Raw genomic sequence first — 16,314 nt, forward strand, 5'->3', positions numbered from 1 at the left:
TCTAATATTTTCTTCCCACATTCTAATAGATGAATGCACTCTCGGCTTTGGAGGCCCCAGTTCTAGCAGAAGAGCCCTCTGCCATATAGTCAGATGGTGAAGGCAGCAAAAAGAAAGGGTAAACATGCCAGATGTGGTGGGGCACACCTTTAATCTCAGTCAGCACTCAGGAGGCAGGGGCATGAGGCTTTCTGTGAGTTCCAGACCAGCCAGGGCTACACAGTGAGACATAGTCTCAAATAAACTTAATATTAAGAAAGAAAGAAAGGAAGGAAGAAAGAATGGAAGAAAGGAAGAAAGAAAGAAAGAAAGAAGAAAGGAAGGAATAAAGGAAGGAAGGAAGAAAGAAGAAAGGAATGAATAAAGGAAGGAAGGAAGAAAGAAAGAAAGAAAGAAAGAGTGAGGGAGGGAGGGAAGGAAGGAAGGAAGGGAAAAAGAAAGATAGATTCCTTTGTGCTCTCTTGCATTTCAGGCCTTGCTTCCACTACTCCGACTGCCCCATTCATCCTCTCATTCAGTCTGTAAACTGCATTGAAGCTATTATAGGGCAGCCATGTGGACACCGGGGACAGAGAGATATTGGGGGCAGATGTACCAGATATGCAAAACAGCAAAGCGAGATAACCTCGTGGGCAGTGTTGGGAAGAAAACCAGCAAGGGGCTGTGCCCCTGGGTGACTGTGAGGAACCAGTATGGATGCGTGGTGGGGGGAGGCTTCTCAAGCTGAAAACTGGGCACAAGAAGAAACCAGCAAAGGGAACGCGAAGTGCCAAGTCCCTGAGGTGAGGCACTCAATGTCTTTGAGAAATGGAAAGAAGGCTAGTATATCGGACGTGGAAGAAATGAGGGGAGAAGGGTGGGTTTTATCTGAAGTGCACTGAGAAGCCACTAGAGTTTGAAAGCAGTGGGAGAAACATAGGGTAGGTGTTGGTGGTGGGGAACTGAGACTCAGTATTGCTATATGGCCTAGGTTGTCCTTGAACTTGAAATCTTCCTGTCTTAGCTTCCCAGTGATTTTTTTTCATTTTCATCTTCCTTTCTTTTCTCTGTAGCAGATTTCCTCAGATTGGACTCTAGTTTCTGTGCATGCTAGGCACAAAAACACTCTTCCCCAGACCTCTTTTTGTTTTAAGACAAGATTAAAAAAAAAAGACAATATTTCATTATATTGCCTAGGTTGGCCTGAAACTCATCCAGCAGCCCATGCAGGCCTTGAACTAGCAATACTCTTGCTTTGGCACCCTGAGTAGCTGGAATTGCAGGCCTGTGCCACCGGAACCAGCTTGATATATACAGTGCCCAGTCACCACCACCCACCATGTGCTAGGGATGGCCAGAGTCTCACATGTTAGACAAGACCTCTACTACTGAGTCGCACTCCCACACCCAGGATGCTATTTAAATGTTGGCATGGCCACCAAGTCTAGCTACGCTGGGGGAGATTGCTGTAGAAATGAGGGGGTCAAGAGGCTGATGTACCAATATGTTGGATCAAGATGAGAGCAAAAGAAACAGAAGCAAGTAAGTGCAAGATATATTTCCACTTAGATCATCCCTTCCATAATGACCATATAAAGCCTAGATTATCCTTCTCCACTGCACAAATGAGGAAACTGAGGCCCAGAAAGATTAAGTAATGTGTGTTCAAGATCACATCCCTTGGACAAAATGAAATTAGGATTTGCCCAGTTGCCTGGCTTCCTTCCAAGTCCACTCAGAATTCAGAGCCTATTTCCTGCTCCAGGGACTCATTCCCCAGGATACAACATGGTCTTCCTGCTTCAATCCTGAAAATCCCTGGGCATTCTGAACAAAGGAAAGGGGATTGAGGACTGTTTGACCCAGCAATCAGCCAAAGGGATATAGGCGATTAGAATAGTGCATTCCTTCGGTTTTCGTAAACATGTTGGGCTCTAAGTAAGGGAAAAACCATTCTTTCCTCTGGACGGGGGAGTGGACAGGAGGAGGGTAGTGATGGTATATTTGGAACTAGAGAAAGAAAAAGCTGCCAACTTGTGCCTTCAAGGAAAGCCCAGGGGCGCAGGCCAAGACAGAGGAAGTGACTTGCCAAATCCCTCTTCGCAGCCCCCACAGTTATTTGCGAGGAAAAGAAGGCGGAATTGTCCCTGCCAAAGACATGAAGTCCTTTACAGAGCACTTTGTTAGCAAAACCTAGCATCCCCGTCACTATGCAAAGTGTGCTGGAATGTTGCCATGGCAACAGGCAGCTGGGCCCCTGAATCAGCTCCAGGACTGCCTTGGCAGAAAGGCCCAAGCCTGTGGGGGCATCTCTCTGGAGGCCAGCAGGGAGGGGCCTAGCTTGGATCTGTTGATGAGGAGCCCTGACTTTCCTTCCAGGTCGCCAGGTTTCAGAGACTTGTGCCTTCAGGAAAATCTTTCTAGAGATGGTTAACTTCCATAAACATGGCCCTTCAGGTTAGAATCAGTTGACCTGGTGGTGTCCAGGTTCTCCACCAGCTTGCCTTCCTTCCTTCGCTCGTTCCTTCTGCTTTTGCACAATGTCATGAGAGAGCTCTACAAGTAGGCTACATCTCATTTCATTTTTTGTTTTCTGTCTTGCTTTGAGACAATGTCCGGTATAGAGCAGACTGGCCTCCAACTGTCTATGTAGCTGAGGATGACGACCTTGACGTTCTTTAATTTTTTTTATGAGTCAGGTTCCCATGTAGCAAAGCAAGCCTTGAACTCACTATGCAGCTGAGTATGAATTTGAACTTTTGATCCTCCTATCTCCACCCCCTGAGTGCCGGCATCACCACCAAGCCTGAAGTATGTGGTACCCAGGGCTTTGTACATGCTAGGTAAATGCTCTACCAACTCGGTTATACCCCTTTGGTTTTTGAGTGACTGGATAATGAGAAAAAAATAGAAACGTCCAACTGCTGTGAAATAGAACTCCCTTATGTTACAAATATAAGAAGAAACCCAAATCCAGAAAGGGAAAGTGATTCAAAGAAGGTCATGTAGCCTTGAAGGTGCCAGAGACAGAGCTCAGTTCCTTGCCTTGTCACATAGCATGAGTTTCACTACCACACCTCTTTCTGTGGGTGCTGAGGGGGGAGGAAAGCGAATCCCTGGCCAAGGCCTCCTGTGGCTGAGCCACAATGCATTCTCTCACACTCTCCATGACTCACCTGCACAGCAAATCTGCAAGGGGACTATTGCTTAGAGGGCTTGGCACGTTGGCTCAAGTTTACATGAGATGCTGCTGGGTTTTTTTTTTTTTTTTTTTGGTTTGTTTGTTTGGTTGGTTTGGTTTAGTTAGGTTTGGGTTTGGAGGTGTTATTTTTCCACTGACTTTTAACTTGTAAGATTGTACCCATGCCTCAAGACATGGGCTCAGCTTCTAAGGGTAAACACAGACCTTTCTCTCTGTGTGAAGGATAGATACAGTTGCAAGGGTTCTAGCTGCTGTTCCTACTCTCTGGATTATGACGAGAAAGTGTTCTGCAGCTGACTGCCAAGGTGCCGCTCAGGATAGACTAGGAACCACTCAGGTGGCCATGTTTTAGATCCCCAAGGCTAGCACAGTGCTGGTTTACAGCGGTTAGAACAATGGAGGGAGAATACATACCAAGTACATACTCCAGGTCGGACAAGGTAAGGCTCACTAAAGGTTACTTTCTTTCCAGATTATTCCCTTTAGGAACCCCTTGAATTTCACAGATACAGGGCCTCCAGCCTTTATCCGATACAATTTGGTTTCATTCCCTTGCCATACATATTCATTGACTGTCACTTAGGAACTCCCAATGTTGAGTTTCTATCAATTAAAAGTGAGAAGCATCAAGAAAGATTAAGTCCCACCCCCATTAAGATGGTTCACTGGTTAAGAGTGTTTGCTGTGCAATCATAAAAACTCAGATTTCAGCACCAGGTCGTCCTGCAAAGGTTGTAACTCCAGCTCTGAGGGATTCAGTGCCCTTTTTCTTTTGGCCTCTGTGCATGCACACACATGCACTCCTGCATGTACATGCATGCATATCTACATGTACATGTATGTATACACTCACAAACATACACACACACACTTAAAAAAAGAGGTAAATACAGAACCAAGTTTAGTGATTCATGCCTTTAATGCCAGCACTTTCAAGGCTGAGGCAGAATGATCATCGTAATTTCAACTAAGGCTAGCCTGGGCTGCTTAATGAGATCCAGGCAAGCCTGGTCTGTACAGTCATTTCCAAGTCAGCCTGTGGCTACACAGTGCAACTCTGCCTCCAAACGAGAGAGAGAGAGAGAGAGAGAGAGAGAGAGAGAGAGAGAGAGAGAGAGAGAGAGAGAGAGAGGGAGGGAGGGAGGGAGGGGGAGAGGGAGAGGGAGAAGGGAAGGGGGAAAAGGTGGGGGAGGTAGAAAAAAGAATGAAAGGAAAGAAAGGATAAGACAAGGTGATACCGAATTGTTTCTTGGGGCTGGACATGTTGCTTAGTGGTAAGATGTTTGCCTAGCATATGGGTGGCTCCTAAGCACAGGGAACCCTTAAAAACTAAGATTGGAGAAAAAAAATCCACCATTAAAATGAAGGTTGGTGAGGGAACACTCCTAGGCATAGTTGCAATCGTGTAAAAAGGTGAAGGCCCCTGGGAAGTAAGGAAGGGAGGCAGTCAGGAGGAAGATGAGGCAGATGGAATGAGACCACAGCTGAGCCTGTAGATGTCAGGAGGAGGGGTGTGGATCTCAGGCCAGGATAATAAGAAACAGGGGAGACTTCTGAGTTAGGGAGTGGCCTCCAGCCGCCAGTGGGGGTTTTGTGTGGGAGGCTGATGGGAGAGGGATGGAAAGCAGTCCAGGGGCTGTGGGAGGGGTGGGACGAGAAGCAAGGAGGCCAGCTTGTGACAGAGACTAAGAGAAAAGAAGAACAGAACTTCCTGGTGACGTGGCGCTAGAGTTGATGATGTCTCCAAGTTAGGGAGCCTTGGGAAAGGGGCCGTGTAGGTACAGGAAGGATTAATGTAGGCTTGGGGGCAGGTGGCTGAGAGGCTGTGGAGACATTCAGCTGGAGGCTCAGAAGAGGTCAAGGCTGGAGGGAGAGAGCCATCACTAGCTCTGGGAAGACACCTAAAGGCAGATGAGAAGGCTCAGGCTATTGCCTGAAAGAAAGGGAAGCATGGCCATTGGGGTTTTGTGTCATGTCTTGGCATGCCTGAATTGCTCTGCAATGGTAGCCTTCCTGATGCATGAGCCTGACATCTATGATGCTCTCTACTTCGTGGCCAAAATGCGCATGCTCTGCTGAGGGCAAAGACTGTGTGGACAGGTACATGCATGGGACTCTAGCATCCAGGATGAAACCTGGGAATCTCAGCAGGCCACAAAGAACCAAGAAGCAGGAAGGGTGTTCTTAAATATCGGCATGGCCCTGGCCATAGAAACATGTCTTTTGAGACGCAGAATCTTCAGGTGAAAGTTTGCATCTTAGCTTTGGTAGCAAATACCCTCGGCTGTTCCTTTGAAGCTACAGGCTCACTTTGTTCATTTCGGAGAAGAATGACTAATGGAGTTGGTCTTTCAACTAAAATTGATGTTCCAAGGAGAAAAGAGGCCTGTTGAGCTCACGCCTCAGCTGCCCCTGGCGCCTGCTGAGGAGTGATCCGTGTCCTCACAGAAGGGCTTTCTCATGCGCTTTGTTTCTTCACACAGGATATTAAAATGGCCTGAGCTCAAGGGTCATGATTTAATAACATGAACATTTTCCATTGCTTTGTCAAAGCTGCTCTTCAATTAGCCTGGGAGCTTTCTTAATTGTCTTCCTCGGATAGCGTACAGTGGCGGAGAATGCGAGGACTGGCATCAGCGGCCCTCCTTGAGGACCTTCCTGACTTGCACATGTAAACTAGATAAGCACGCAATATAGATTAGCTAAACCATAACGGCAGTGAAGGAAGGACACAGGACACAGAGAGGGCATCCTGCTGAGATGGTGGTGTAGCCTGGAAAACTTGGTGGTAAACAGAACTTTTCGTTCTTGTTTCAAGCAGTTAGCTTCTTCTCTTTCTTACGGTGCTGGGAATCAAACCCACGGCCTTGCACATAGTAGGCAAACACTTTGCCACACATCCCTCATCCCCTTTCAGCAGCTACCCAGTCCCTTCCATATGGATGGACCCCAATTTGCTCATCCCTTTGGAGGGCATGCAGCACAGTCTCCCTTTGTGTCATAACCAGTTACCTTAAAAATTACATTTAAAATTTGTCTGGGGAGAGAAGAGAGCCATATGTGTGGTGGTCAGAGGTCCTGGGAATCAAACTCAGGTGGACGGGTTAAAGAAATCCTACAAATTCTCCTCTGACTTACACACACACACACACACACACACACACACACACACACACACACACAAAATGTAGATTTGTTTGTTTGTTTGTTAGACAGGGTTTCTCTGTTTAACAATCCTGGCTGTCCTAGAACTCACTTTGTAGACCAGCCTGACCTTGAACTCACTAAGATCCACCTGCCTCTATCACCAAAGTGCTGGAATTAAAGGTGTTTGCCACGATCACCTAGCCTAAATGTAGTTTTTTAAAAAGGATTTATTGCTTTAAGTTATGTGTATACATGTGTGTCTGTAAGGTTAGATACCTGCAGGCAATTGTGAGCCACTCAGTGTAGGTGTGGGGAACTGAACTCAGGTCCTTTGGAAAACCAGTAACTGCTCTTAACTGCTAGACCATCTTTCTAGTTCCCAGTAGTATTATTTTTAAATTAAATTATTTTATGGGTATGTGTGAGTGTCTGCATGTATGTCAGTGTACTGTGTGCATGCCTGGTATATGGAGGCCAGAAGAGGGCATTGAAAACCATGGAATGGGGGGCTGGAGAGATGGCTTAGAGGTTAAGAGCCTGATCTTCCAAAGGTCCTCAGTTCAATTTCCAGCAACCACATGGTGGCTCACAACCATCTTTAATGGAGTCTAGTACCCTCTTCTGGCCTGCAAGAATACATACAGACAGAATATTGTATACACAATAAATAAATAAATAAATATTTTAAAAAAGAAAACCATGGAATGGGAGTTATAGATGGTTGTGAGCCATCATGTAGGTGTTAGGAATCGAACCAGGGTCCTCTGGAAGAGTAGCCACTGCTCTTAATTGCTGGGCTATCTCTCCAGCCCCTGTAACCAAAGTTTTGATGTTCAACCTTGTACATGCATCTTTGGGCATACATTCTGGCAATTTCCTTAGTATGCACTTCTAAAAGCAGAACAGACAGATCAAAGGAAATGCACATTTTAAAGTCTTTTGAAACACACTCCAAAATTGTCCTGCAGAAAGGTTACACTGACTTACATGAGAAATAGGCTCCACAGGCGAGAGCTATAGCTCAGTGGCAGGGCAGTTGCTTAGTATGCATGACGTCCTAGATTGCGTACCCTGAATGTAGGAAGCCTTCCCTAAAATACTTGGACATGGCAGTACACTCCTCCTCACTTGAGAGGCAAAGGCAAGAGGATCCCTGTGAGTTTGGGGCTAGCCTGGTCTGTACAGCAAGTTTCAGGTCAGCCAGAGTTACAGAATAACAAGCCCTTGTTTTAAAAAAAGAGAAAGAGATTTTCTTTTCTATACTTTTCTAATCTTCTGTTTTAACGTGCTGGTGTGTGTTGTGTTACTCACTTAAAAATTTTGAAGCCAGGGATGTAGCTCAGTGATTGAATGTTTATCTAGGATGAGAAATATTTGGGTGCTACATTTTTAAAAAAAATTTTCTGGGTAAGTGATGTAATGGTGACATCATACTGTATACATTTTCTGTACCCCGAGTGTTTCATTTAACATAGTCACATTATTTGTGTGTGTGTGGTTGTGTGTGTGTGGGGGGGTGCATGTCTATCTACATGCGTGTGGAGGCCAAAGGCCAACCTCAAGTGCTCTCTATTTTTATATGTCTGTGTGTTTAATACGTTTGGATGTTTTGCTTGCCTATATGGCTTGGCACCGCATGTGTGCCTGGTGCCCTTGGAGGTCAGAAGAAGGTCTTGAGTCCCCTGGGACTAGAGTTACAGTATTTGTGAGCTGTCATGTGGGTGCTGGGGATTTAATATGTGTCGTCTGGAAGCGCAGTCTGTGCTCTAAACTGTTGAGCCATCCCTCCAGCCTTATCCTGTTCTTTCTGAGACAGGCTCTTATACCGGGACATGTGGCTTTCATGGTTTTGGCTAGGCTGGTTGGCCAGTGAGCCTCAGGGTTGGTCCTGCCTCAGCCTTTCTAGCACTAGGATTACACACAGATCTCTAAGCAGGAGCTGAGTATCCAGCTGAGGTGCTCATGCGTGCATGTCGAGCACTTTAGCAATGGAGATTTCTCCCCGGACTTGGTCAACTCATTTTAAAGGCTGCATTATATTCTACTCCTTTGACAGCACCAAGCTATTTATATAATCATTTATCAACAACAGTAATAAAAGTGGAGAAGTTTTGAAACAAAGCCATCTACTGAACTTAGTATGCACTTTACATTGGTTTAAGGAATGTGCTGGGCCGGGCAGTGATGGTGCACGCCTTTAATCCCAGAACTCAGGAGGCAGAGGCAGGCAGGCAGATCTCTGTGAGTTCGAGGACAGCCTGGTCTACAAGAGCTAGTTCCAGGACAGGCTCCAAAGCTACAGAGAAACCTTGTCTTGAAAAACCAAAAAAAAAAAAAAAAAGTCTACAGGAGAAAAACAAACTTTTAGTTCCAACGTTAGGAACACTTGAGCTTCTGTTAATCAGTTGATTTGTTTTTATTAGTGACTCTTGTAATGATTCTCCTGCCCATTTTTGTTATCTTCCATGAAAGCATAACAACCACATTTGGGACTCTCATTTATCAGGTAGGGACGCCCTGACATCCAGTCTCTTATTATTTTGTTCCAAGTCATCTTTTGTTCACTCTTTGCTTCATTCTCCTTTCGCATCAAATTTTGGCTCTCCAAGTATTGGGAGCATCTTTATAAGCCACTTCAAATCCTTTTTGAAATAAGTCAAGGTATAAATAATATTTTTTAGCAAATTGGAGCCAAATATTCAAGTCTCTGGCACAGACCTCAAGAGGCTTAGGCAAGACAAAACCAGAAAGATGCCTCAAGAAAACAACAGAAACCTAATTGGAGGTCAATCGATTTTTGGGCTATGTGCGTCAAAGCTGAGGTCTTCAGCTTCTACACTCGCAAAGCAATTTAGCACTCATGTTCCCATGGCAACCGTGCCGGCTCGATGGAGAAGATGCAGTGGCCTGGTCTGGCAGTTGCTGGGGGAACTCGGGCTACTGGCCGCGTGACTTTGCTTCAGTCAGAGTGGTTAAATTCAGAGGACTTTCCATTAACTGGAAGCTCTGGGTTTGGATCTCACTAAACTTGCTTAGGAGGGCTAAAAAGAGGGGCACAGTGTGGCAGCTAGGTAGCCTACAATAGTTGAAGTTACTATGCATTTTTTTCTCCTTTTTTTCCTGCTAACAGGCCACCGGGAGAAGGACCTACCTCAAGCTGTCCTCTTTCAAAGGGCCTGAAAGAGTGGGGGTAGAAGGGGAAAGGTTGACCTCGTTAGCATATTTAAGACTGCAGTTTAATTGACTGCTTTGTGCCTCCAAAGAAAGGTTGTCTTAAGCTGGGGGTGAGGGGGGTGCCTGGAGGTTAGAAAAGAAGAGAAGTCTCGAAGAACAGGTCAGTGAAGGTCACCCTCACCACTCTGGGACATTCCAGATGGGTACTTATCCAATCTGGCAGAAGGCTTAGACTTCTAAGCATAAAAACCACAAAAGAAAATGCTACCATATTTGGCATCATCTTAAAAAAAGAAAAGTTAGCACACCCTAAAGTACAATACCCTGGAAATCAAAGTAGCAAACTGGGAAATAATGCCTGCAGCCGGGCACAGAGAGGATTACTACCTTTACTACACAAAGAGCTTTAAGTAATGATCTCTCCGACAAAGAGTAAAAAGAAACAGGTTTTATTTTTCTACATACAACAAAATAGCTCCGAGAGATCAGAAGAGTACGCTCATTCTTTGAAAGGGAAGCTGTTAGGAACTGCGGGTGATCAGCTGAGACTCCCGCTAAAGTGACTGGGGGCTAGGGCTACAGCTCAGTGGTAGAGCACTTGCCTAGCGCGCAGGAGGTCTTTGCTTCCACTCCCGGTGCCCCCCGCCAAGAAAAGGAGCCCCGGGGAGAGAGAATGTGAAAATGTTCTGCTTGTTACATTGGGAAGTTGGGAATTGTGTGTGTGGGGGGGGCTCCTAAATCTTATTCTACTATTCTAAAAACAATCGCGGTAGAACGAGCTATCAGAATGGCATTGGAAGCTGCCATTGACATGGGTGAGCAGGGAGCTCTGCTTCACACACAACACATAGAGGAATAGTTGTCAAAGAGTGATCCCAGCATCCCAGCATCTCCTTGGGGAGACAGCCACGGAGTTACCCAAACCCTAAGTCCTGCACCTACTGCAAAGTCTGAACTAGAGTAAGCAGAGGCTCAATGAGACCAGACCAAAGTGTCCTGATGGCCAAGCCATTAGGTGCAGTTTCTGTTCACAAGAAGCCTCCAAGGTGCGTCTTGCCACCCTCTCAGAGGCTCACCAGAAGCACCTTGGGACTGTCTGTCTCAAGCTCTTCTTCTGGCCAGGAGCTGTTGCTCTGTGTTGCTGCAGCTGACAGGAAGGACTATTAAGTTATCTAACAACTATTTGTGGCTCTCAGTGGACAGTGGAGAAGACAACTCCTCAGATAAGCAGAGGTACTTATTACAAAGAGATTCCAGGCCTTGCGATAATATGCACATTTTAAAACAAGCAGCTTGGGAATGGGCTCTGAAGGCTGAGTAGGAGTACAGGAATTGGGGTGAACATAGGAATGAGGAGTGAAGGCAGAGGGGAGAGGATCTCCCAGGCACTGTTGCAGCTCCGTTTGGCTATGATTCTCATAGATTTCTTTCTTTTTGAGACAGGGTGTCACTATGTAGCTTCGGTCTGCCAGACCTGGCTCGGAAGGACCAGGCTGGCCTCAACACAGAGATGCACCTGCCTCTCTCTGCCTCTTAAGTGCTAGGACTAACTGCATTCACCACCACAGCCAGCACCGCCTGGGATTCTGAGCTTGTTTTCAGCAATACCTCTGCAAAATCAAAGACTTCACCTGCTTCACACACTTTCCTATCAGGAAAGCTACACGGGCGCTCACATGAAAAGCACTATCTCTTCCTCTCGAGGCTTTTAAAATTTGCCATGATGGGTCCAGATTTGAGGAAATTGCGCTTAAGGTAAGGAAGAGTCAGTGATCTCCCATTCCTAATCAGGAGAAATTTGGAGGGGAAGAGAAGGGGACAAGTCAAAGGGCCAAGTTATGAGAACAGAATCCAGTGAGAGGGTGGGGTCTCAGTCTGAGGAGGCCAGAAGCCCGGAGAAGGCCAGTTGTCTAGACAGTGGGTCCCCTCCAGTCCTCAAGTGAAGGGGTACTTCCCATCCCCCCCAGAGGACATAGCACAATGGCTATTTAGACAAGCTACCAAGTGACCCAGTAATAGCGAGAAGCACTCAGAAATAGTGCCATAGCATCCCTGCAGCTTTGGAGTTTGTACATGAAAATCAAGCCCCTCTTCAGAGGCAGGCCCCTTCAACAAGTGCTAATAAGAGAGAAATGCTTCCCTATCAGAGCTGTCACCTGTTAGGAGATGTCCCGGGAGGGGGTCTGTCCGTGCTTGGCCAGCTCAGCGCTGGAACAGGATGGAATGATAGCTTGGAAGAAGCCCTGCCTGTCTTTTCCATTTGCAACCTGGAGGGGGGGTCTCCCCTCTGCACAGACAGGAAATAGCGGGTCTGAAAGCCTTTGGGCAGGAGCCTCAGCTGGTTAGGTCAGGTCACAGCATCCTTATTCCCAAGGAAATGGTGAGGGACAGCGGGACAGTGGCTTGAAAAGAGAAGAGTCAGAGAGATGACATGCAGCTAAGACCCTGCCCATGATCCCCTTCCCTCCTGTCTCCAGGCCATTTCTGGCAGTCAAGACCCTTCTCTTTTCCAGAAATCCTTGGACCTCCCATGTATTCCCAAGCCGGTTGGCTTAGAGATCACAGACTACCTCCCGTACCCCTGTGACCTAGCTGAGACATGGCTTTCTTTCCTCAGTTTCCCAAGTCTTCCAGTGCTTTGTCTGCCATGTAGCAGGCTCGTTCTCACCTCTACTTGGTACTGGGTACAGGAGACACAAACTGTGAGGGAATATCCAGCCTGTCCGGTCTCATGTACCTCAGAGGCTCGAAGGAGCCAACCTCCCCAGAGGCTATTAGCCCTTCATGCTCTCTCCTCCCTTCCCATCCCATGTGCCACGCTGCAGCGCCCTCACCTGGCTGAACTGCTGCTCAACATCAAGCTGAGTAGGGATGGGACAAGCATTTGTTTCCTTCCTTGGAGGCATGGTCATCAACAAGGGAAAATTAGACCATTGTTGGCTAACGCTGCTTTCTTTCTGAATGACAGCCAAGAGGCTTCACATCTAGTTTGTAGAAGCTGGAGGACCAGACAAGAGGGAAGAACGCATAGAGTGCACCGTGGGTGGAGCTTGTCTGGAGGTGTCCCGTGGAGGTTTCAAGACAAAGTATCATTGAAGCAAGGTTTGAGAATCCAGAGTAGGACAGAAAGAATGTGACTAGGTGTGACCAAAGGTGTACTGATAATAGGATACGACCTGTAGTCAGAGGTCCACTGGAGGGACCTGGAACTTCCTGACTGTGTCCCAGAGCAGGGGAGGTGGTGCTGGCAGTTTGCCTGGACCCATCCTGCAGAAGTCTTAACGCCAGCTGGGCAATTAGATCCTGGACATTGCTGTGCTGGGAGAAATCTGAAACAACATTGACCTGGTGGTGTGGGGGAAAGCCAGACAGGAGAGAGCTGGCTAAGGGGTAATCACAGGACCTGGCAGTATCTAGGACATCCCTCGGATGGGAGGAGAGCACAGGATGTCAGTCCCCTGAGTGTTTTGTTTTGCTATAAAACATCATAGGCAGGCTGGGGGTGTAGCTGAGTTAATAGAATTTTCCTGGCATCCCCAAGGCCCTGGGTTTAAATCCACAGTACCGCAACATCACAGGCAAACAACACATGCTAGTGTTTGTTCCTGTTGTGTGTGGGCGTGGTCATGTGCTAGTTTCACTTTTGGCATTTTCTAAGGAAAAAAAAGGGAAGAATGAAAGACAGAGAATTGGCTACCATCCCATGTAGCAAATACAAGATCATGGCTCTTAAATTTTCTTTTTAAGTTACTTGTTTATTTGTATGTACGTTGGTCTGGTACCCACGGAGATCAGAAGACTGGTTTTGGATCCCCTAAAACTGGAATTACCGATGGTTGTGAGCCACCACATGGGTGCTGGGGACCAAACCCACATACTCTGCAAAGAGCAACAGATGTTGTGGGCTGGAGAGATGGCTCAAAAGTTAAGAGCACTGGCTGCTTTTGCAGAGGTTTTGAGTTCAATTCCCAGCAACCACATGGTGGCTCAGAGCCATCTCATAATTCTCTAGAATTTAGAGTTTAGAATTTAGAATTTAGGTTTAGGCAAGACTGATGCCCTCCTCTGGCATGGGGGCACACATGGAGGCAGAATGTTGCATACATAATAAATAAATAAATCTTTGAAAAAAAAAGAGAGAGAGCAACAGATGCTCCTAACCACTGAACCATCTCTCTAGCCCTAAGCGTGTGTCTCTTACTGGAGACCAGAGTCAGAAGCAGGAAGGATAACAGGAAAAATGACTCCACAGGTCTTACTGAGTGCTTACTATCTCAGAGCTGGGCTCTGAGTCGCAGCTCCCTTTACCCGCCTTTGTTGACTCAATCGAGGAAACAAGAAATAGTGCATAATGGTGACCCAAGGTGGAACACAGTGCTCCGTGACTCTTGCCAGGCCGGGATACAAAGGTACTCGCAGAACAAAATTTACACATATGTTCCCCACATGTGACACCAGGGGTCTGGGAACTGGAACCAAAACAGCAAGGTCCAGCCGTTTTGGGGGGAGTACTTCTGAAAAGGAGGGAAAGGGAGGGCTTCCATGGCACCTGACCAAGGAAGAAGGACGGTGCAGTCAAGGAGGGAGGGTGAACTTCCTAGAGCTATACCTTAAGTGGCAGAAAGATTCAGTTGTACCTGCTTTGTTAATGGCTCTGTGCCTGAAGCAGTATCCAGAGAATGAGGGTCTTAGTGAGCACATGCCTAGTGACCCAAAGGCGACAGTGGGTGGGATGGAGAGCCGAAGAGCACCTGAGTATCCCCAGCTATCTGTCATCTTGACTGACTAAGGAGTACAATTTTCAGATGTGCCAAAGCAGGCAGTTATGTTTCTAGAGAATTTCTACAGCCGCCTGAGGTAGGGGCTGGGGCTGGGGTAGACAGATTGGCAAAAGAGAGAGCGATGGGACAGTAGAGAAGTGAGGTTCCAGTTCCATGAGTTTGAAGGTTTAGGCAAGACATGCCCTAAAACGGAAAACCCGCACAGGGACAAATAGATATGGGGATGGGGGAAGAGGAAACAAAATGGACATCAGTGCTAATAAGGAAGGATGAACTCTGGCCTCCATTGTATAGCCTAAAAAGGAACGATGCCTTTGAGAGAGTTAGGACCAAGTGGCCTCAGGATGTAAGACTATCGGACTCTGGGCTTCATCTGGGTCCCCACTGACGCCGATGCCCTTGCACAAGGTACCACTTGCACAACTCTGCACAGCGGCTCTGACCCAAGATTAGCACTCTGAGCAATCAGGTCTTTCTAGTCGCCCATCATTTGGCAACCTAATACTACCTGCTGGAAACACTGCCATTGTATTGGCTGCTGTTCCTGTTTCCTAACGCCTGCAAGTTCACCTTGTCCTGGACCACAGCAGGACCTTCTCTGGCAGGAAGCTCCACAGAGCCAACAACCAACCACTAGTTCTCCAGGAAATTCTAGCATCCTATGGACAAAGACTCTGTCTTCTACATCTCAGGGATGTCCAAACTTTCTTACCCTTCACAAACAAGTGAAAAATACAAGAAGCCACAGGCCAGAAACAGGCTGCTGCGCCTCCTAGTGTTGTCTATAAGAACTGCTAATGGCATTTCTGGGGTGCTGTGGAGAAAAGGCCCTCTTCTCATCATAGCGCAGGGTAAATAGTGGGGATGCAGCAGCAGTCCCTCCAAAGGACTGTGGTGGCATCTTTCCGTCATTCTCAAGCAACGAAATTTTGAGACTTCACAAATATTGGCAGCCTGTGGACAGGAGCTCTGCCACTCTGCCCATCCCCAACAAAGTTACTTGGCCTACCCTTCTTGAACCCCTTTCACTTGGGATGGTAGTTGTCCTCTGTGGTTGTTGTCTTGAGACAGGGTCTAACTATGTAGCTCTGGATGGTCTGGAACTCACGATGTATACCAGGCCTGCTTCCAGCTCAATCTGAGCATCAGCTTTCCCATCTGGATCAGGGGGAGAAAAGAGTATCTCTCTAATAGAGTTGCCATGAGGACTGAGTTAATCGACATAGTGTTTAGCTTGTCACCTGTTATACAGTAGAGATGCTCAGCAAATGTCACCTGTCATCATGACTATGAGTACAATGACATCGAACCAGTATGGACAGCCGAGTTGGATATCTGGAACAACAGCCTTTGTCTCATGATGGGGGCCTTCCTACAAAGGTTCTTGGAGCCCTTGGAGCACATTCTTCTGTGGAACGGTAGGTGGTCCTTGCCTTCTGATACCCTTGCTTTCCCTCAAGCCTATTTGCACTTGTTCCACGGATGTGAACTGACTCAACTGTCCCAAGGGCTGGCACTGGGAACTGGCATTGGCATCACCGCCCTGCACCAGAGTGTGAAGCCCACCTTCGCCATTACCAGTCCAGAACGCTGAGCCTCAGGACAATTGTGAGAAACCCTGTGATGTCCTCCTGGACTCCCTGGACTCCACTTTTCAGGGACAAATATTGAGCTAAACAATCTTCCATTGGTGCTGGTCTTGGGACTGATGACTGGGATGTGAACTGGAAGAAACATCTCTGTCACCCAGGAGCTGTGGGCAGATGTTCCATTTTAAAAATGCTCCATGTTGTGGCAACAGCCCTTGCTTCCCGAGAGTGTACAAGTCCTGGAAATGGGGACACAACAGCTCTCTCTCCAGTGTTGGTGGCCTCAGAGGGACCACTTACGGACAGCCTGTGCCAAACTGATAAAGACAACGGGACTAGCTCCTTTCCTCTTGCCAAAAACCACTGAGAAAGAACACCAAACACAGGGGAGAGGGACAGATGGCCCAGACCCTTGGGGGAAGCGTGAGAGTTCCTGGCATGG

The 16,314-nt window shown here is 47.2% G+C and overlaps 1 protein-coding gene across 2 annotated transcripts in view; it reads right to left on the minus strand.

Annotated features, from left to right (window-relative positions):
* Nhsl2 (NHS like 2) overlaps nucleotides 1-16,314 on the minus strand; it is a 284,290-nt gene that overhangs the window by 102,754 nt on the left and 165,222 nt on the right. The window lies entirely within an intron of this gene.

Source organism: Microtus pennsylvanicus, chromosome X (genome assembly GCF_037038515.1).
Source record: "Microtus pennsylvanicus isolate mMicPen1 chromosome X, mMicPen1.hap1, whole genome shotgun sequence".
Lineage (NCBI taxonomy): Eukaryota > Metazoa > Chordata > Mammalia > Rodentia > Cricetidae > Microtus > Microtus pennsylvanicus.